This window comes from Temnothorax longispinosus, chromosome 9 (assembly GCF_030848805.1).
Source record: "Temnothorax longispinosus isolate EJ_2023e chromosome 9, Tlon_JGU_v1, whole genome shotgun sequence".
Taxonomy (NCBI): Eukaryota; Metazoa; Arthropoda; class Insecta; order Hymenoptera; family Formicidae; genus Temnothorax; species Temnothorax longispinosus.
Genome location: NC_092366.1, coordinates 13,004,771 through 13,027,956, shown reverse-complemented (window position 1 = coordinate 13,027,956; position 23,186 = coordinate 13,004,771). Strand labels below are relative to the sequence as shown.

The 23,186-nt window shown below is 34.3% G+C and overlaps 1 protein-coding gene and 1 pseudogene across 5 annotated transcripts in view; one reads left to right on the top strand and one right to left on the bottom strand.

Annotated features, from left to right (window-relative positions):
* The first annotated feature begins 2,165 nt into the window (after window positions 1-2,165).
* Window positions 2,166-23,186, top strand: part of LOC139819730 (uncharacterized) — a 158,072-nt gene continuing 137,051 nt past the window's right edge. For 4 of the 5 annotated variants that reach the window (XM_071789374.1, XM_071789375.1, XM_071789376.1 and 1 more), the window contains exons 1-2: window positions 2,166-2,421; window positions 4,114-4,299. The gene's annotated coding sequence lies outside the window, so the exon portion shown is untranslated. Of the gene's footprint in view, window positions 2,422-3,286; window positions 3,368-4,113; window positions 4,300-23,186 lie in introns of all 5 variants that reach the window. The other variant, XM_071789368.1, reaches the window with a different exon arrangement.
* Window positions 16,138-18,681, bottom strand: LOC139818957 (protein FAM50 homolog; annotated as a pseudogene).

The window sequence follows — 23,186 nt, the reverse complement described above, 5'->3', positions numbered from 1 at the left end:
GGCATGTTAAAAAATTCTGAAATATTCACGTTTATGTACACAGATTTTCTCGTTAACGATATGCTCGGTACTCGGTGACAGCTCAGTGTGTCTCCAATTTCGCTAGCGCTCCTAGCGGGTAAAAGTGACACGCGCCGTCTCCATACTGTTAGGGAGGAAAAACGAAACCGTATGTTACATTACACGTATTATTATATACATTTTGTATAATAATCCTTTGCTTTCTGCCACAAAAAATATGCTTTCGTTTTTAAATATACTCACTTCCAAGCGCCAAGCTAGATATGAGTATTCTAGTTATTTAAGGGGGGAATCTACTTTGATGGGTCAAAAAAATCGATATTTTTTTGCATAAATAAATATATAAGGTTTCAAGAATATATTCCCAAAGTATTATCGTCAAACTCGTAAAATTGACGAAACTACAGCTTTTTTTAGTGAGGCGCGCGGAGGATCGATACAGCAGACGTACGCTAATACTGGCTTCGCAGCGTTCTCGGTTCTATTATTGCGGGAACAAAAGAATCCTATATACTTGCTAGACCTACAACTATTTTATTTGACCCTATAGTGTTTATATTTATGTGTTAGAGTATTTTTGTGTGTGTGTGTTTGTGTGTGTACCTTGGAAAGCACTAAAGAAGCTCGAACAGCCAAGAAAATGACGAAAACTGCCGAACAGGAGTTCTACGAAGAAGAGGAAGGCATTTTAGATGGGCCCGGAATAGCGGATTGAGCGTTATTTAACTGTAAGTATCGTGAAAACATCCAAAACTTCATTTCTTTATTCAACTGAGACTCTTTTGATCCGCCATATTAAATCCGCCATTTTGAATTTTAAAAATCTGATATCAAATTCGGATTCAGCGACCTCAAAAACCTTTATACTAAAATTTGCATGCATTTTTACGTGCTTTTTTGGCTGAGAGCAAAAAAATAAACTTTAAACGCGTTTTTCTCAAAACCACTTTTTCCAACTTTGCGTACAAGATAACTCAAAAAATAATCACTCAAATAACTTTCGCCAAGCATGATTCGATTCCTTACAATTTTCTCCAGGGATTGAACCTACGTTTACATTTTATTATTTATTTATAACATTTTTATCAACAACAGAAGATCGATTTTTGATAAAAAAAATGTCACTTTTCTTACGATTGCTGTAACTTCTTCAATTTTTCATATTTTTATTTGCAAGTAGGTTCAATCCCTGCGTAATTGATTAAGCTTTAAAGAAAATTTTTATTTTTTGCTTTCAGATTACTCAGCTCGTTGCTACACTGTACGCAGCTAACCGTTGCGCTACCAACATTGCGCTACAAAATTGTCCGTCAATATAATAAAAATTAACGTAACCGGAAAAAAAAATTTTTTTTTCTTTAAAAATGCCTTTTTATATTACAAAAAAAATTAATCCAATATCACTTATAGTTTCCTTGAAAAAAATTCCCAAAAAATCATCATTTTTCACCCGGCTAAAGTAGATTCCCCCTTTAAGTACAAAAGTTCGTTAAATACAGAATTAAACATAGAGTCTGCATTTTTTTATTGTTTATATCGCTCATTTGCTAGAACAACAATGGACATAACTCAAAGTTTTCCAAAAACTCAATTTATGTTTTAAACCATTAAAATTTAGTAATATTATTTTTAAATGCGATTTTGGCGTAATAACTGATGATTGTAGAAGAGTAAAAGTATCTAACAATATATTAGCTCCTCATTCAGTGTATTAAATTCTCAATATTCTTTTGCAAACAAAATGACGTGACCAAAAATGTTATTTTTTAGTTCTATCATTGTTGTACCAAATAATGAGCGATATATCTTCAATGCAGTTTGCATGAATTATTATAGAAGTCTCTGCTTTAATTTCGGGAGCAAGCAAACACTCTGATAGTATAAACAATTATTTTTTTAAATCTCTTTAAAGCGAATTTTTATTCGCCCCCGCGAAAGTGGCAAATAAATACAAGCACAGGATTCGCTTGTTTTTCTTTATGTAACTCAATACATTTGTAAAGCCCTCGTCTACGGGGCTCGTGCAGGTTACGAATCAGCCCTGACGCGACCAGCCCCCACCATCGCTTACCAGTTCCAACGGAGCGGGCTGTGTCGGGGGCGCCTGGCGCGCGGCAACCCCCCGGCGCTCAGTGGCTGCGCTTCCTCCGCATCAGGCGTTACGCACGCGTTTCGTATCCGGATCCGTGTGCGTGGTGTGCGTGGTGTGCGTTCTCAGTAGAGGCGGATATATCGCAAATTCTCTCGCGCGCGCGGCAAAAGGGGGACCCGATCGAGTGTATATCGCGATCTATCGTGCAGCACGAGCGTTTCCCGCCCGGTCGCGCGCGCAATGTACTCACGATCTTCCTGAACTTCGATTATTTCTTAACATTGTCGTCATCTTCATCGCTTAACGCTGTTAGTATCGCGTTTCGTTCTGCTATCGGTGCGTCCGGGGCACTTCACAACAATCGGAAATAAAATTTCAGTTTTGTGTGTCTGCCATTAGATGCTAAATGAGATAGATCGCGCTCTTCATAGTGATCCATTAATCATATTGCGAATAAACTTAAAAATTAAATTTGTCTAAAAATTTTCTTTAAAATTGTGGAACGCTAAATTTCAGCGTTTAGCAGGAAAGATTTACCGGTGATATGTGAGATAATACTCAAATTAGCTTTATTAACAGAATGTGTTTCTGTATTTTATTTGGTTCTTAAAAAAATTTTTTTAAAAATATTTCTTTAAAATACAGGTTTTATATTGTTATCAAAATTTGTACTTGTAATTGTTATATGAAATTATATTCAATATAAAAGAATCTGAATGATTTAGCGATAAGTTTGCTGGTTATACGTGCAACGAGCTGTACGATCGAAATGCTATTTATTTTTCATTAAGCAAATTAATTTTTTGTAAAAATCCTTTTATTGTTTGAAATATTCATTATAATATTATTTACATTACACAAATTACGCATGATGTTTCACATGTGCAACATAATTGCAGACCATATATTATGAAAATTTTGATCGACTGCATCATAAAATTTTATTCGCGATAAAATCGATATTTTTAAATAATGAACTACGCATATCTTCTTTATAGTACAATTTGTCGCTTATTTTTCTACATTTATGGAATTGAAAAAATAGCAATCTACTCTACATAGTTTTGAGACACTTACGTCCATTATTCCGTTATTTACAATATTCAGACGTAGCTTACTGCGATCTGCTAAATTATAAAAGTCGAACTTATATATGAGTTAGTAAAACGGTAGATACTGAACAAAACACAGCCTGTCAGCCTGGAGCACCAGCTCATCCACACGACGGTGTCCCTTACGTCAGAATGGACCGAGGTCATATTTACTGACCCACCTCTTTTTGACCTCATTTAGCGCGTTGTAGATATATAACATCGCGGTCGCGTCCATATATGATTCAAAACATTGTACTTTATTTGGGTTAATAATTAATAAGCTTCTTGGAAATTAAGGTAACGGTGTATCTAAAGAAAGGCTCGTTAACTTTCCAATTATTTTCAATTATTCCTCTAATTATTTCTTGGACGTGTAACGCGTATAAGATGATTTCGGGGAGATTAAGATTATAAAATTATTTATGTATCTAATATACATCTGAAACACGTATATTTAATTACTTCTAAATATATATGGTTCTATATTTTTTAATAATTTTTATACATTTACAAGATACTTATAAATTTCTTTTTAAGTTAAAGGACTTTATTTAGACTTAATATTAAAAAAATTATTTAAAGCTATTGTCAAAATTTTGTTAGAAAAATACGTTTCTATTTTACAATCTGACGAGCGCTCATTGAAAATCGCGCGTCTCTCTAATTTAGATTCTGTAATTTCACGTATAGATCTTACACCGTTCTCGTTCGTGTCACTTGTGAAATGTAAATTTTTGACAAGGACGAACGAGAGTGCGTACGATTTTCGGTTATCACGTATTCGCGCGGGACACCTTCGCCGTTTGCAAAAATGGTTGCTGGAAAAGATATACGAGAAGAAGCATGATGGAATAACACGGTGCAAAATCTTCGATAACCGGACGAATCATTGACCTTTATTCGCAGGTGGAAGGATATCTAGTGATTGAGTGCGCGATCGAGAAGAACTACCGTTCACCGTCGGGTCGTCGGGTCGATCTCGAAACGCTTTTTATTCTCCTTCGTTCACATATTTCTTGCTGCATCTCGCGGGATTTTTTCCGACATCACATCAAAGGGACCGTCCTTCGTCGGAATTCCGTTACGTTGAGGGTGAGTAACTTTCCTAGAAAATCCGCAACCTGCGCCGTCTCAACTTTAAATCAGATTCTACGAAAACACCCAATACAGCTAAAAACGTTACAGTCCCGCGATAGTTGACTTTATTTATTTTTTTTTTTTTTTAATACCTATATGCCCGCGATTATATGAGACGACAATCGTCATATCTTTGTTCTGTTATTACAAAATTAAAGGCCTGTGTATTTCTATACATATATTTTAAAATCCATTGATTATTATTCAAAATTTGATTTCATTATTTATTATTGTGTAGAGATTTGGACAATAATAAAATGTTATAAGAAACTAACAAGAAAAAGAGAAAGAAAGTATAGAAAGATAACAAGCCATATCTTGAACTTGTAATGCAGTCAACGTAATTACAAGCGCTTTTTAAATTGAAATAACTTTGGGTAGCTCCGTAATACTAACGCAAACTATTTCAAAAATGTATTTTTGAATACGCGGACGTTTCTGCAATATTATTTCGAAGTAACAAAAATTGACTATAGGATGTAAAATTGTTTTCTCATCTCGTTCCTTATTTTTACAAGCAATAATGTTGCTTTATCTACATAGTGATGATAATTAATGAGCTGAATGATAAGCATCTCCGAAGGCGTCGGTGGATTCGGAGGCCAGGGAAGTCAATCATAAGCCGTTCGTAGATGATAAAAGTGCCTTTTCACGTTAACGCTCGACGCTCATTTTCAGCAAGCAAAAATTTTTTGAAATAATATTTTTTATTTATATACATATTATCCATAAAATATTATTACTTGAAGATATTACTTGAAAATAATTAATATTTTACGTATTTCGAAGTCTATGTTTGATTGTACTGGGACGATTAACGGCGATTCAGCGACGACGCTGAATATTAAACACAAATTTAACTTCATTTCTTTGAATTTCTGGCGAAACCACCACGTTCACCTTGTTGACGCTCATTTTCAGCGTCTCATGAATTGGCACCTTAAGGTCTTGCAAACACAAACTTTCTGACGCTTCATACGTGATATACATTTTCCATAATACACGTTACCATTTGTCAGAGCGCGCACTTAGCACGTGTCTCGGAATAGCTATCGATTGTCATTTACCTAAATTACGAGCTTTTTACGTAGGCCGATAAGGTCAGACGTGACTTTTCACAGCTATAGCCGGGTACCGGTTTTTCTTTATTTTTTTTTTCGTCCGATAATTACTTATATTACGATAAAGCACACAAAATCGTCGCGATTATTACGATACACATTTGTGTGTATCGTAATGTACAAATCGTTTTTTTTTCTTTTTGATATGCTGATAAATGACATTTGTTTTGCTCTTATACATCGCGATAAAGAAATAAATCCGGATATAGCAAAATGAAACACTAACAAGACAATCTCAGTAATTCATAAAGTAATTTATGATGATAAGGAATCTTCAATGAAACTGCGCGCAGTTATCGTGAAATTGTTTCCAGATTTTGATATTGTATAATGAAAATTTATTGCTTGCTTTATCGTTGTGTATATGTTTGATGTAAACAATGGAGGATGTAATTCTATTCTCCTCCATATAACAGATGTGAGCATAATTTATTATGGATACTGTAATTATTCCGTGTTATAACTGAAACTGAATACGAGTTTTACGCTTTCCTATATAAATTACATATTACTAACTGTTTATTTGATGAAATTATTTAAATATTATTGTACATATATATACACCTATGATATTGTACTGACCAATATTTTTAATTATAGAATATAATATATTAAATTCACAGATAAGAAGAATTATGCTCGAGAAACGGATTTGGATCGAGGAAGAATTGGATTTATTCTTTCAAAATATTTACATTTTGACTATTTTTATGGAAAGTAATCAATATATGTATTTTAATAATTAATCGTCACGTCATATCATACTGGCCAAGTCGTTACTTTGACATTTTCTCCTCTTCAAAGATCATTAAACTCATCATATTTCTTCGAAGATCATTGAGTCAAGCACGAGTCTCCTTAATTGCGTGGCGCGTTTATCGTCACGTTTAAAAAAATATACGCGGCCGGGGCCGGAGACACCACCTGCGGGCATTGCTCAAGAATTCAATTAAACCATTGGCGTGCAAGTTTTACCGACGCAAAATGCAAATTGCATCGCTACACTTAATAAATACATGTCCCAGTGTAATTCCGCGGTTACCAGGCGAGCCGCGCGATCGATGCCTTCGCCGCAAACATTAATATAATTTATAATATTATGCGCACATCTCGTGGCTAAGTGTTTTTCTCTATCGAGCGCTCCATGTGTTCGATGCTCGACAGGATAACAGGTTGCGCGATTTTATCGATGGCCTAATTGAAAGCGCACTTCGGGCGCAAATGCGCGCTCGGCACGAGTCGGCATTAACGATTTATCACGTGTCAATACGTATCCGTATTTCTTGCCTACTGCATCGCCGAGAGATCCTACAGCGATCCGAACCATTTGCGAGGCCAACGTCCGACAGATAAACCGCCGTTTATTAAACACGTCCGTGAAGTCGCCGCGGGATGACGTGAAACGCATTCGCGCGCTGAATATCTACGAATCGCCGCACCGCGAACGTTTACAAACTCAATTAACTTCGCGCAAGATTGGCTACTTACTATACATATAATAAAAGTCTCGAAGCGAATCACGTGAAATTAAACAATCAAAAGTGATCATCGCAATTTCTGGGCATAATAGCAGAAACAGTTTTGTCATATACTACTGGAGATCATAAATAATAAGTGGTTATGTATGCTTATTATGCAATTAGCGCGATCTAAAGCTCTAAATATACTATTTGTTGCGTATAATTAAATTCCAATAGTTTGAAGAAATAGTACAGTTGTAAAGTAATTTTCTCAGATATATCGTCTAACTTTTGATCGATAAAAATAAAATAAAACATTCTTGACGTGCCAAAAGTATATCGCTTTTTGCTATAATATTTTTTTAGTTGTCTGTAAAAGATTGATGCGGATTCAGTACACTGAATGAGAATAGCTAGTATATTTTTATTCTAAACAATTATTACACTACAATTACATTTAAAAATGATATTACAAAATTTTGACAATTTACAACATTCAAGCTTATTTTTTAAAAAACATTGTTTTTTAGTTATGTCGTTGTTACAGCAAATGAGATATGTTCATATCATAGACGTAACGTCTATGGTTCATATATATTAATTTATACATATTAAAATACATTGCGTAGTACTTAATTCTCTTCATCATATTGTGTAGAATAGACTGGTGATATACCTACGTTAAAACTAACTTGCACATTATCAATCTTGCGCGTGATACGATTGCACTATTCGAACTCATTGACTCTATTTATGACTGGCTCAACGATATCCCAATCTTTGCACGCGAAAAGGAGTTATATAAATTGCTGTTTCATGCATGAGGCACAGAGATATTGCGGCAAATTGCAACTTACATAAGTTCATCAGGTAAATTAGATTAGGCGTTTTACGATGGTTTCGTTTTACAATAATGCATTTCATTGTGCTCCCTAATACCGGCATCAATAGGATTATTTCAATCGATTGCATTAGAAAACAGATAAACTCAGTCTGGTCTTTAAAATATTATCGTATTTTTGTAATCGGATCGATAGCGAGGTACCACGTCGCAACTACATCATCAAATGGCACTACTATAATTCCTTTCGTATTTTTAGTCACGATTTATCACTTTAGGAGTTACTCCAAACTTCAGTTTATTTTCCTATTTTAAAACAGTTTTAGCATAATGTAGAAAGATTACTGGATTTCGGATGATTTTAGTTAAATCTCGAATAAAAATCGCAAATCGTTGTAGATAAAAAAATTCGTCTTTAACATATAATGAGTGGAGTGGAGTGGAGTGGAGTAATGTAATATAAATTTGGAAAAAGAGGAAATTTAATAACACAATCTATGTTATATTTATAATATAAATTATTCAATTTAATGTACAAAAATTTTAATAATCTTACGCTGTTTTAAATGTATATTTCTACAATAATAATTCAAGGAACTAATAAGACACTTTTGTAATATTAATTCTTAAAACAATTTTAATGTGTCTACGTAACATGGGAGTTTATCGCTCACAAGATTGAAGATGTAATCAACTTCGCAGACTCACCCACGCGTTACGGCTTGATCGCCTTTAAACGCGGACGATGTCTCTAAATCTGGCAACATGTGCGCTTATTGTTCGCATATTTACGATAAGCTCTCATCCCAGCACCATTATCGCCTCCATTCAGTTCATTACATCGGGAGGTTGTTTGAACAAAAAAAATGTTTACTTACTGACTGATAAATTGAGCTGGGAGTATTCCGCTATTCTATAAAATAAATGTACGACAAAAATATTTTTTTCATAAATAAAAAACAACAGACAATGTGACGAAATTGGAAATCATGTATATTACAAAATAAATATATGTATTATGGTACATTAAAAAAAAATTTGTAAGTAAGGCAAAAAGAATACAATGAAAATTGATAGATGAAAGTGATAAATAATAGTGCCATTTATTTTATAGAATTTACTCACAACAGTAGTCAGTACTTACTCTGCACTACGTTTAAATAAACGTTTCACATATAAGTACATAGATGTATTTTTTAAAATATAAATGTTTAAAAGAGTCCCGAAATAGAAACGCGGAACGTTATAAATTTTTATTCTCATGAAGTATATATAATCGTTATACAGAAATATCATTCTCTCTCTCTCGAAGTATGCGATGGTACGTGAAATTCAGACAAATATTGCAGAATAATATTCTGGAAATCTATGAACAAATATCGAAGGGAGCGTATATCCGGGATTTGGAAATAATGCAGTTTCGAGATTGGAGCGCGTCGATTTTGAAATTGTAATTTTTCAGACCGACGTCGCTTCGAGAAGATCATACTTCCGGAAACGATGACATTTCGACGCGACGCGCCCTCTCTATGCCATGCCGCCCGCTGCCGTTCCGCTTTTCTGATTTCTTCTTCGGGTACTTTGCATGCGCATCGCACCGCATCGAAGCCGTGCAAAAACTTTGACCTGTTTCGCGATAACGGAGTTATCCCGCGAGACGTACGTCGTTCCATCTTCGGCTTTGCACCACATGAGACGAATTAAATCCTCTTTAAAAAACGAAAAAGATCTTATTTATAATAATTTCGTCACATTGTCGCCTGCGCGACATCGTTCTCTAATTTGTAAAGAAAATACGCGATGCACATCTGCGTAGTGATCTCGTTAGAACTGTTGTGTGCTCACGCTGCCTTTAGTAATCAGGGCAACTTGCACAGCCAGCGTTCCATTTGCACTCGCGTGATAAAAGGCGAGGGTTGCGTGGCGAGAAACGCGGATAAAACGCGATGGATTTCCTCATCGTTGCGTAAATATAGTCTATAGACGGATTAAAATGCGCGTTCCCTTCGCAACTTTGTCCGATTTCTACGGAAAAAGAAAAAAAAAGAAACAAATATCTCGGACGATAGAGTTTTAACTTAAGCGTAAAAAACGGAAGATGTCTCGGACGGTATTACAGTGTAATGTACTTGCATTTACTTTGGCAATGCATCATAAAAGCTCCAAAGGTTCACCGATACTTTAACTCGCAATCTTAAAGCGTCTCGCCAATTGAACTTTCTGATTTCTTACGCTCGACCTTAGGTCTCTCCAACCGTTCTATCGGTTTTGCGAAATGCATTACACAGGAGGGAAAGTCAATTTATGAGCACTTGGCTGACTTGGCTTGCAACTTGAATAATTTTATGGTAAGGCAAAGCTCGCGTTACACTATGTCTGTTGATCCTTTTACTACACGCAACTGTGTCGCTGTCGAAAACGACAACGTTAAGCCAGGAAGAATTATTCGCTGAATTTAACTGTAACTTTGGTCTCCGTCGCATCGCGCAAAGCATGAGGAGAAACTGATATATATATATATATATATATATATATATATATATATATATATAAAGATATCTTTTAATAAAATATTAACTACAGCCATATAACAAATATATTTCAATAATTATATTTAATAATTATAATTTATATAATTATTAATTTGCAAAATGATAGTAGTCGTGCAATCGATCCGTATATTTATCACAAAAAGATGCTGTAACAAACGGCAACGCGATATTATTTGTTTCCAGGTAATTTGAAACTCTTTTTTTTGATATTTTTCTGAATAAATTTTTTCACCCTCACCGCATTTAAAATACGATAAGTTGCAATTGTGAACAGATTCGATTAAATTCGAATTTAATTACACGTATGAATTGTCGAAATGCCGTGTAACCTTACGGCTCGAAAAATAATGTAATTTGCAAACTACTCACGCAATAAATCAACCTGAAAGAATCGTGTCCAATGGTGATCCAATGGTGATGTGACTCCGAAAAGGGGCGCGATATGATCTCGTTAGCGCGTAGAAAGATTTATCGCGGTTAATTTTCTGCCCACTTGTCTGATGAATGATTTAGTCAAGAATAGGATATACAAGGAACTATTATTCACTGTCTTTTCGATGTGTTATTAGCAACAGGATCTTCCGTTTTAATTTACAGTACTAAGTTTGTATCATAGTATAGCACATGCCGTCGCGACCAACCGTTCCTCTTTAAGACTTTAAACTATATACATACACATACATTGTATATTGGACGGGATAGTAACGGGAATGTAATAATAAAGTACAGAGGCTAGTGGGTTGCATAGAGGATAAAAAAATTTGCTGCTAATGATGTAAATAAAAAGACTTGCGTTCTTGGAAGAAAAAAATTTCATATTTTGCACATAACACGCTAAAATATTCAAGATTTTTGTACAGTTTCATACGCGAATTGACAACAGCAACAATACATTTAGTTGCAGTTAATTGCAGTTATGAATGAGAAAGCTCGATGTAACTAAGACAGCGTTAAAATAGACACTGGGATTTTCAGTCGTGACATCACAAGGCCAAGATGGCTGGCCTATTCCTGAAAGTATTAGAGCTGTCATATGTCAACACATATAACGCTTGTGTTTTTTATAAATAATTAATGAAATAACGATGTTTGTGATAAAAAAAGTGCGATGGGTAAACACCTAGAAGACAGAGGGGCAAGGTTTTCCCCTAGAGACACAAAAAATCGCGATTCTTGCTGTGTATTTGGTTGTAAAAGCTATGGATTAAAAGATACCTCTGTGCGATTCCATATGTTTCCATCTAAAGGAAAGTTCTGTACTGAGAAAAAAGACATGTTTGGAAATATAGAAAAGATTGATGTTCGAAAAAAATGAGAGAGAGTTTTGAAAATAGCAAAACCAGAGTGCATAACCAAAAAGTGGGCAGTGTGTCCTTTATGTACTCTGACAGGAGTGACTACGTTCTGCCTGGCAAGTCAATATGATAATAACTGAACAATAACAAGTAAAATATATTCACTGAATATTAATGAGTAATATTAGTTATAATAAATTGTATATTACATGTAGTATGTAAAAACAATTCACCGATTTTTTAAACGCAAAAGTATTTCAAACACTCCTGTTATCAATTGAAGATTAATAATAACAAATAAAATTTTCACCTATCGCACTTTTTTTTATCACAAACATTATTTCATTAATTATTTATGAAAAACACAAGCTTTATATGTGTTTACATATGACAGCTCTAATACTTTTAGGAATAAGCCAGCTATCTTGGCCTTGTGACGTCACGACTGAAAATCCCAATACTTATCTGTATAATTTACTGAGAAGACTGTTAACGTCATCACTTATTTATCACGTCTTTGCCGATGCCGCGTATCCTGCCATCTCACTAAATCTAAATCAAACGAATACAAGAGCGAGCAAGATCTTGCAGTCGCGATACTTTAAGTTTACCTCCATGCATTTTTCACAACACTGTTATATAACCAACGTCACAAAAGCATTATGCATTTTATTTGCATGTGCGCAGCAAAGAGAAGCTCATTTATGAATCAATAATCCTTTTTATACTCCATCGACATGTGCCGCTTGACTTTAGGGCACTCGTACGTATCTCGCAGAAATAAATTGATTGGATTGGGTAGTTATTATTTCACAAATAATTCCATTTACACCGAAAAGCTGTACATATAATAAAAGAATTATCTGCATTAAGGGGATCCTATAATGGCAGTAATTACCGACATTTAGTTAAAAGCAAACCACTTTTAATTAGCTTTACGGAATTGCAAAATTCTTTTACAAAATTAAAGTACGCACAAAAATGTAGAGGGCTAGGGTCGGTTTTACATCCAAAACGAAAAAAAAATTAAAAATTTGGGCACATAGAGCTGTCACTGACGATAATATTTGGTTATACAAAAATACTGCAGTTTATATATACAAAATGAGAATCTATCCTCTAGAGAAAACATTGAAGAACAATATCGTGCAATTACAACTACGATAGAAGTCTAGAAAAAAAGTGTCATGCTTTTAACTTTTATATATGCAAAAGCACATGCAGGTTGATAGGATAAGCAGTAGGGGAGAGTTGGCAAGTACCGCGCGGTTGACAATTCCGCGCCATTGTTTATCTCAATAACTATTTGTATTACGCGCCTACAATGATGTTAATATCATAAAGTAACACGAAATACCCCACCCGCATGCGCCGTCAATGCGTTCCGGCCGTCCATGTAAACACAGTGCGCTCTGGAAGCTTCTCTGCTTGCTCGTTGCAATTTTGCTGGTAGTTTCGATAAGAGGTGAGTAACATAATATTTTCATTAGAGAAATAATCCTGACGGATTTGATAAGCTAAAACACTATAAAATTAGGTTGCAAAGTGATTTTAGAAACACGCGTTTTTTTAAATATATTTTAAGGTTGTAAAGTGAAATAATTGAGTTTGATAATTTCGCGCCCAAAGTTGAAATTTTGAGACTGATTGAATTTTGGAGATTGATAAGATTTTAAAGTTGTTTTTGCAATTTATAGACAATAGGTATAACGATAACTGTGTGTTAAGAGTTACCAAGACTTTTTAGTTTACAATGTAAGGTGCTTACAGAAAAGATCGTTGCTTAAGTTTTGATTTGAATTTATAATGATCGTTATTTATTAACACATTCACTTATTTTTATATGTAGGTACCTACTAGACGATATTAATGCATAAATATAAAAAAAACATTTTGTTATTGTGTTCTACTTCATGTCACTGGCTGAAGCCAGAGTAATTTTTACTTTTTCAAAAAAGGTAAAAAAAGGCGCCAAGTACACGCGCAATGTATGTTGTAAATCTAAAAATCTCAAATGGTAGTAGCTTTATTTCTTTCTAACAAAATAATTCACAAAATTTCGTTACCTAACTCAACCCAATTGATGATATATGTATAGTAGCTTTATTTCTCCCTAACAAAATAATTCACAAAATTGCGTTACCTATGTCAACCTAAGTGATACGTATTTCAAAAAAAGATATGAAATCTTTAAATTGCGCCAATTGCAAAGAGAATATATACACTTTAAAAAATAATTTTGCAACTACTTTTAAAAAATGAAACAAAATTGTGTTACCTATAACTCATCCCAAGTGGTATGTATCTTTGTATTCCTGAGAGTCTTTCTATCAACCCAAGTGGTAGTAGTTTTAATTCTCCTTGATAAAATTATAATATTACAAAGAATTATTTTAATCACAAAGAATTAAAGAGGTAACATTATAAAATAAAAATATTTAATTAAAATAAAATAAATAAATTTTTCTTGTAAAAAACTTGGCGCTGCTTTTTTAAGGTTTAGAACCTTTGCACAAAACTTTCGTATGGCAACGTAGTGTAACGAAACGTGGGTCAACGCACAAGAAACGTATCGGTTACGGCGTTAAGCGTCGTCTACAATGGCAGCAGGAGTATGCAGTAAGACGTAAGCAGTAAGCTATTCTATTGACCAATCACAGTCGATTATTCTTGAATTGTAAAAATCCCATTAGTCAATAACTTACTGCTTACGTCTTACTGTATACTCCTGCTGCCATTGTAGATGACGCTTTATACGTCAATACGTTTCTTGTGCGTTGATCTACGTTACGTTACCATACGAAAATTTTGTGCGGAGGCTCTAACCGATACGTTTCTTGTGCGTTAATCCACGTTACGTTACGCTACGCTATCATACGAGAGTCTTGTGCGGAGGCTCTTATCCAGACAAATTTGCATAGCGCATAAACATAAGCGTAAGAAATTGATTGGTTTACATGTATATGTGCAAAAGGAAATAGACCAATCCATCTCTTTATGCATATGCTTATGCACCTATGCAAGTTTGTCTGGGTTGACCTTAAAAAAGCAGCGCCAAGTTTTTTACAAGAAAAATTTATTTATTTTATTTTAATTAAATATTTTTATTTTATAATGTTACCTCTTTAATTCTTTGTGATTAAAATAATTCTTTGTAATATTATAATTTTATCAAGGAGAATTAAAACTACTACCACTTGGGTTGATAGAAAGACTCTCAGGAATACAAAGATACATACCACTTGGGATGAGTTATAGGTAACACAATTTTGTTTCATTTTTTAAAAGTAGTTGCAAAATTATTTTTCAAAGTGTATATATTCTCTTTGCAATTGGCGCAATTTAAAGATTTCATATCTTTTTTTGAAATACGTATCACTTAGGTTGACATAAGTAACGCAATTTTGTGAATTATTTTGTTAGGGAGAAATAAAGCTACTATACATATATCATCAATTGGGTTGAGTTAGGTAACGAAATTTTGTGAATTATTTTGTTAGAAAGAAATAAAGCTACTACCATTTGAGATTTTTAGATTTACAACATACATTGCGCGTGTACTTGGCGCCTTTTTTTACCTTTTTTGAAAAAGGTAATTTTGTACTGATATCATGCATTTTGTAGTGATAAGCAAGTATCGGCAAAAAATTTCCATTTTTTATTTTTTAATTATTTACAAATTGACAATAACAACTAATTAAATTTTTATTAAATTTATATATATATATATATATATATATATATAAAACCTCTTATTTTTTACAAATATACATATATGTGTATTTATATTCGTATTATATAGAGAATCGCTATAACATTAAATGTAATAATAGTTATAATATATAATAGAACTATTGTCTCCTAATTTTGAAATTTATTAAATATGTATTGATTAAATACGTATTTATTATATGTTAAGTGGATATAAATACACATATATATCGTATATATACATATATATAACATTAACATGTTTTTTAAATCATGTTTATCTGCAATAATTAAATTATTTATATTAAACCAATTATTATTTTTGAAATAAAAAATTTACCTGACAATGTAATTATTCCTTATCCACTAATTATTAAATTTTCAAATAAGTAATTATTTCTGTATTAAAAACACATGAAGAATATAAAACGGTGCGAAACTGGAAACTACTGGAACAGATTCGGGTCTGGACTAGTTATTTATTGGTTCGGATTCCTTGACTGCTTGAACAGATCGACCAAGAAAAAGTTTATTATAATGGACCATTTTCCCGAAAATATTACATACATGGATCCAACTTGTATCAAACCTATGAATATTAATACGTGATTATAATCGATATAATTGTATATATTTATTTTTGTACAGTTATGTTCAAGAAATGACAAGAGATGATACATCTAATATTTGTAAATAGATTTCTGTTAGAGGATCTGATCATGGATTAATATTTTAATACTGTTTCTGATTGTTATCGGAATGAATTAAAGTATGGTTTTGTATTTTCATATTGTAGTTATTATATTCAAGTCATTAAACTATTCATGTATTTTTATTTTCCCTCCAAATGTTTGCGAAAACTTAACTATTTAGTAGAGCTACATAATCGAGTAAATGAATTAAATATTATCACATAACTGAATGAATTAAAATCACAGTCCTTAAAAATACAATGTAGCTAATATATATTAATTATAAAATAGATTATAATATATATATAATCAGCTGTTTTATAATAAATCAATTGTACGATGAAACAAAGTTATTTATCTGGTTATAATATTTACAGTCCTTGAATCTAAATCCTTTAAACAAAATTGGACAATTCGTTGAATCTAAGATCAGATTTTAGCTTTCTTCCTATTTTTATCCGACACTGTATACTTGTCGTAACTTTTCGTTGGATCAAAAGGTTCCCATCTACTCGCTGGAAAAATGTGTTTGTTCCTCTCGTACCATGATCTAATGAGAAAAACATAAAAGAGAATTATACAAAGTATTCTTTTAATAATAAATACCTAAGTAAAACTTTTCCGACATGTGATTCCTCGGTTTCGACAGAAGCATCGTGCATAATACGAATATCATCGTGAACGTCAAATGTGAACAGAGGCCCGCTCTTTCCTCGTGCCTAATCGCAATATTACATACATTAAAATAACATGCCAACATTGTGATATTGCTTCATAAGTTTTATCATTTAGTATATTTACCTTAGTTACAATAAAATCAGTTATAGTTGCAGTAAAACGTATAATGGTGCGGTAATATAAGATTCTCCTTGACATACATTAACTGATCTGCCATTACTGTTTTAAGCTCGCTGAATTCACGCCTCAGAACTTCTAAACATCTCTGAAGAACCTAATAGATAGAATTACCTGTGTGTGAAAATTTAATATATGCAGCAGAACATTATATATCATGCCAATGTTACTCCAAAAGTGACACTGGAGTATTTTAATAACTTAAACGTTCTCTAAACCACTGAGACATTCACCTTTCTTCATTATAACACTCCAACGATGGTCAGATCCATCCCAATAACTGAATGTGATCTCAATTTCTTCTTCCTTCAACGCGTTCTGCTTTCTACCCCATTCTTGTCTCAATTCTTCCCTAAGTTTATTTTCCTCCTCGTCCCTTTCCCTACTGGCAAAAAACATGTATCTACATCTGGATTTTTCTAAATCTTCTTAATCGCAGGGCCATCAAATTGCACATTTTCTGACTGCGGGGATTTTTCGGCATTGTCTTCGTCAGAAGACATCTCAGCTTCATCTTCGTCTTCGTCCAGATTAAAAGACAAAGCTTGAATCTGTCTCTTCTGTTTGTTCTTTTCTGTCTGCTTCGCCGCTAGTGCTCTTTCCTTTTCCTGCTCTTTTTCACGTTCCTTCTATCAAAGCATAAAATACATGCTTTAATAAAATAAAAGCATAAAATACATAAAATACAATATTTTTATCTTTTTCTAACTCTTATACGATAATTCCTTCGCGCGTAAACGAGATTGATCTCCTCGGCATCAGCTCCCTGCCGTCAATATATACCTGTGAACAGGCTCCTTGATCTCCTCGGTATCAGCTCTCTGCTGTCAATATGTAATACCTCTACAAAGTAAAAATGTATTGTATAATCAGAATACTAGCAACGTGCACAACTTCATTTGAGGTTATAATTGGGTACAACATTCATCGCACGATACTGTTATAATTGCAAATCGGAAACGTACCTCGAGTCCAGCTCTTCTGCGATCAACGAAGTCGGGATCGAACGTGTCAGTCGTCACTTTCTGCCAAGCGTAGAGAACCTTCTTTTCCGGCAGCGGTGGTAACACGATGTAGGGATACGAAATCTCGGGATAAGCACGAAGCAATTCAATTTTCAATTCAGTATATCGCCGGCACGATTACGGTGTTACTGCCGTTTCGCGTACGCGCGTATGCGCGCGTTGTCGCACCTTATACCTCGCGACAGCGTGCGGCTCGTGCAAACGTTAACGCGCGGCAGAAACGCCTCGTGTGAACAGGCTCCTTGATCTCAGTATCAGCTCCCTGCTGTCAATATAAAAAATAATATAATAGGTTATTAACCTGTATGTATAAACACTCGCGTAAACGTAGTATAAACAGTAAATAAAATAGTACAAGTATAACAGTAATATATAGAATAAGATAATTATAGGATAATTACATAAAACAATTACCTTAAATTAATCGTCGCGTCGCGTAAAGAGTCACGGTCGGTCTCGCTCCGCGCGTACTACCGTATCTCTCTCGAGATAGGTTATAACTGATGAACTGACTGACACTCTGACAGCGCGCGATGAACGAACGCACTGTCTGCACTGCACTGCACTGCACTGCACTGCGATACTAACGCTGCTAGCCGCCAGTGTCGAAAAAGTGAAAGTGACGTTCTCTGTTTGTTACATGTATGTTATAATGAATGAGAGCGGTTGACGTAGAAGAAAGTATCTTAAAAAAAATTTTTGACATTTGGACTTTGCGTCGCAATATCTCCGCTCGTAGGGCACGTAGCGGAATATTATAAGAGAAACCCCCCCCCTAATTGGACCCCAAGCTATCGATCAAGCCTAATTAGAACTTGATCCGTTCACTCGTTATCGAGATCTCAACATCTCGTATACTCGCAACCCGTCGCGTCGCGTAAAAAAGTCACGGTGCGGTCTCGCTTCGCGTGTACTTGGCGCGAGACACTACCGTGTCTCTTGATAGGCACGATATTATCAGATCAGTTCGGTAATACCGCGTTTTCTCATTTTTTGGAAAATTGTTAATATTTCAGTTTGTGTTTAACTTTCAACATTATTGCTATGATATATGGATAACCAAATAAATGACCTATCTAAAACTGCACAGTTTGTTTTTTTGAAGCATTTCTGAGCTTAGATATACGCTTCGGTTCTTAGGGGCTCGGTAATTGCCAACTCTCCCCTATTGCGTGTAGCGAGAGATGGCGCAGCAATCGAACAAGGACAGATGCCATACATACGCACGATACACATCGACATTATACTTTTATATTACGCTTCCAAATCTTGATTTGGGGGATTTATCGATGTTTTTATTGTTGTGCAATTCAGGGGAACTTGTTTTCGCGTTCGTACCAATGGTATATCTCTTATATGAAATACATCTTGTGACGAGCTGACAGCTCGCCGCAACTCGAGACGCCACATTGGAATAAAAAGTAGATAAGGAAATCTGTACTTAAGTAATTTTTTCTCGTTTTCTATATAAAATCGGAGTTTCCCTGAATCATTAATGTATGTACTGCAATTCTGGAAAAGGATTTTTAATTCTGTCAAATTAATACGACGCTACGTGACGACAAAGAAATGCCGTAATAATCGGTAAAACAGACGGCTCCAGCATCACCTTAAAGACAGCAACATTGCGATTAAATTCTTTATGCGTCGCAGATGCGTTTGTGTAATCTTTTATTTTATTTTTTATTTCCACTTCCGATGAAAGTGACGCTATAACGCTTTGCCAGTCTGATAAAATGGCAAACGGAAATAAATATGAATTATATATCCTGAAAGAGCAGCTGTTCTAATTCTTTTAATAAGGCTTCTCTCGGGAATAGCGTTTATGTCCACAAAGCCGCTATACCATACAGCTGTGTGATGGTACGTGTATTACACGTGTGCGGCAAATAATGTCACGTGAAAACGTGTTTTCCTTTTCGCTGGAATATTTGCATAATTACTCGATGCTTACTTAGCGATCGCATTCGATTGAATTAGCATTCTAAAGTTCATTGGATCATTAGGTCTAAGTAAACAATAATATTAGCATAATTGATCGCAGCGTACGATTCGTGGAGATTGCGTCAAGTTGAAACTTGCAACTTACGTGTAAGACATGCGTATCTGTGTACGAATGTAAGTTGCGTAAAATGATTTCGGACAATTGCAGCTTCCACGGAATTTTACTTAAACGGATATTGTGTGCTTTTGCCCGCTTTCGTGCGTGGGAAATTCGATGTCCCTGCACGTAAGCAATAAGAGCAACCTTATCTTCTTGTTGAAAAATATATCGTCGTCATTTTTTATGAAAAATTTTCACGCGAAACTTTGTATTATCTCAAATATTTTTCCTCGTTTTTCTGGGATCAGACTGCCTACTAAAGTCATCTTTTTCCCTATTTCTCCGCTGACACATTCCGCGCTGCATATCGTATCCATGTATGTAAATTTGTATGCAAATGTAATGTAAATTATATGTAATATAGGGTGCATTCGGGAAGACGCTATTAACACTATAAACGCAAACGCTATGAACTTTGTTCGAGGAGCCAATAGCGCGACAGCGATAGCAAGCTCCCCAAACGCAGCTTAAGCGCCAATAGTATTTCGTACCTCACCTCGAAAATAATAGCGAAAATAGCGCGAGTGATGACGTCACGCTGCCTTTACAGTGACGTCATCATCGTATATCACAGCGCCACAAAGCGTCTCCTCGAACAGTTTTGGACGATAATTGTGCTAATAGCGTGCTCCCCGAATGCACCCGTAATGTAATGTAAATTTACGTAACGATGATCTTTTTCGCACGCGGAATAAGTCGGCAGATAAACCTGATAAACCATAATACAACAACCTCAACAGCTGTCTCCTAAACATAAGAACGCGAAAAAGTGCGACATAAAAATTTGTTTATGTGCTCTCAGGGATGATTGCCTCTGTCATAAGCAGCATTTCAGACCTAGATTATCGAGATAAACGGGGTATCACCAGTAAGTTACGTTTTTGATAGCAACGAGAGAATAATGCGTTAAAAATACGTTAAAAAATAACAATGTAAAAACAATCGTAGAGACATAATGCACGTTTAATTAATGTATATAACATAATCCTTAACTTCCTCTACTGCATTCGGATCAATACAGATAAACAACTAATTGTAAAATATATTAAGCGCAATTAAATAATTCGGTCACAAAAACATATTTCTGTTTTGATTTATTTAAAATGTATTGTATAGTGTATCTTATGAAATAACACATGTAGCTTTATATTTTTCGTAAAAAAGCTGAAGAGCATAGATTACTTAACGTAAAATTTTATTTTCAGATTTGTACGAGTAACAAGAGCATTATAACAGCTCGAACAATCCGAGATTTAGTTCTGATCGATCTTTGAAATGTCAAAAACACACGGAATATTTTATTGAATATTTTATTGAGGCAGAAAAAAATGCATAGGCGCGGCGCGGTTTCGGCCAAAAATCTGAGTTTTGGTTAAGTTTTGGCCGAAATTAAAAGGCAGTTTCAACGAGAAACTCTTTATTTTCCACAGATTCTCCAAAGACTTGTTTAAAAAATATATTTATTTCATGTTTAGAAATGTTGTTATTATTAAAATAATATGATTGTGATAATATGTGTAATTATTATTTTAATAATTAAATTATAATATTTATAAAGAGAAAGTATATAAATAGTATATAGTATATAGTACATAGTACATAGTACATAGTACATAGTACATAGTACATAGTATATAGTATATAGTATATAGCATATAGCATATAGCATATAGCATATAGCATATAGCATATAGCATATAGTATATAGTATATAGTATATAGTATATAGTATATAGTATATAGTATATAGTATATAGTATATAGTATATAGTATATAGTATATAGTATATAGTATATAGTATATAGTATATAGTACGTAGTATATAGCACATAGTACATAGTACATAGCACATAGTATACAGTACATACTGTACATAGTATATAGTACATAGTATATAGTATAGTATATTATATACTATTTATGTGTGCGCGTATATATAATATGGTCTTTCTAAGATTTCCATTAAAGTTTTCGGTTTCGATTTCAATTGAAATTAAAAAAGATTGTTTCGGTCGGGCTCTACTTAGCGCTGCCGTTTTACTGCTGCGCTCTGATTCGCTCACGCGGTTCATTATACGCACTCCTACCGTCGTTCGTCCAGGGTTAATCTGTACGACGCATTTCTACGACATTTCGGGCGATCGATAGTATCGATTCACTTACGGAAAAAGGGTCGCCGCGCATTACACGTATGTTCACCGGTGTGCGCATCGCGGGTACTTATGTACCCTGGATGGGATATGACCTCGTGTATGCCATGCGATGCGCGCGATACCCGGCCGGTGCGGGCGTCCGCGTTGCCGTATCGTGTGCGACAACTAGGGCGATACTACGTCAGATCGGCATTAAAATGTCTCCCCGGCAGTCTGGCAGCGGGAACGCGCTGATTTAAGCCGCGCATCATTCCGGTTGTAATTATTTCACGGGAGATACGCGAGACTTAAATTCCCGTCCACCAGTCGGCTCCAGACGGTTTTGACGTCAACGGCCAAAGCCAATAATTCGTCCCGGCGTGTATGCCGTTATTATCATGCCGTTCTTGATTTTGCTGTCGCGAGTTAAGTGCCGCGTTGTTTTGACGCGAAACTCAATGCGGAGAAGAGAAACAAAGTAAAAGCGAGCGACAGACTAATTAGTTTTGAACTTAAATAATGAAATGTGGTACTTATTCTTGTATAAACGCCAAACAAACAGTTTAATATTGATTTTTCAATCAAATAATTACGGTGATCCTGATAAGTATGATACACACATATATCGATGGATAACTGAATTGGAAGATAAATCAAGTTTTCTATTAAAATTAATCAATTCGCTGGCAAATTTTTCTTATATTCGTTTATTGTAATATTACCGTCGATTACCAAGAAGCAATTAGTCTTGTCTCTCAATTATCACACGTCTGAGTTCCTAAATTATTGAGATTTACTTTCTAATTATATTTAGAGTTGTTAATCTTGATTTGTTGATAATAATATAATATTATATGTATAATAATAATAATTAATAATACAAGTAGATGTATTAATGATGTAATAACACTAATTATATAATAATTTATCTTAAAGCTAGATAATATTTTTCAAATATTTACGGTTATCTGTTGAAAGGAGTTGTGTGTTGTTTGTTTGTTTTTTTATTTTATTTTATTTTATTTTATTTTATTTTTTAGAGAAATTGGAGGA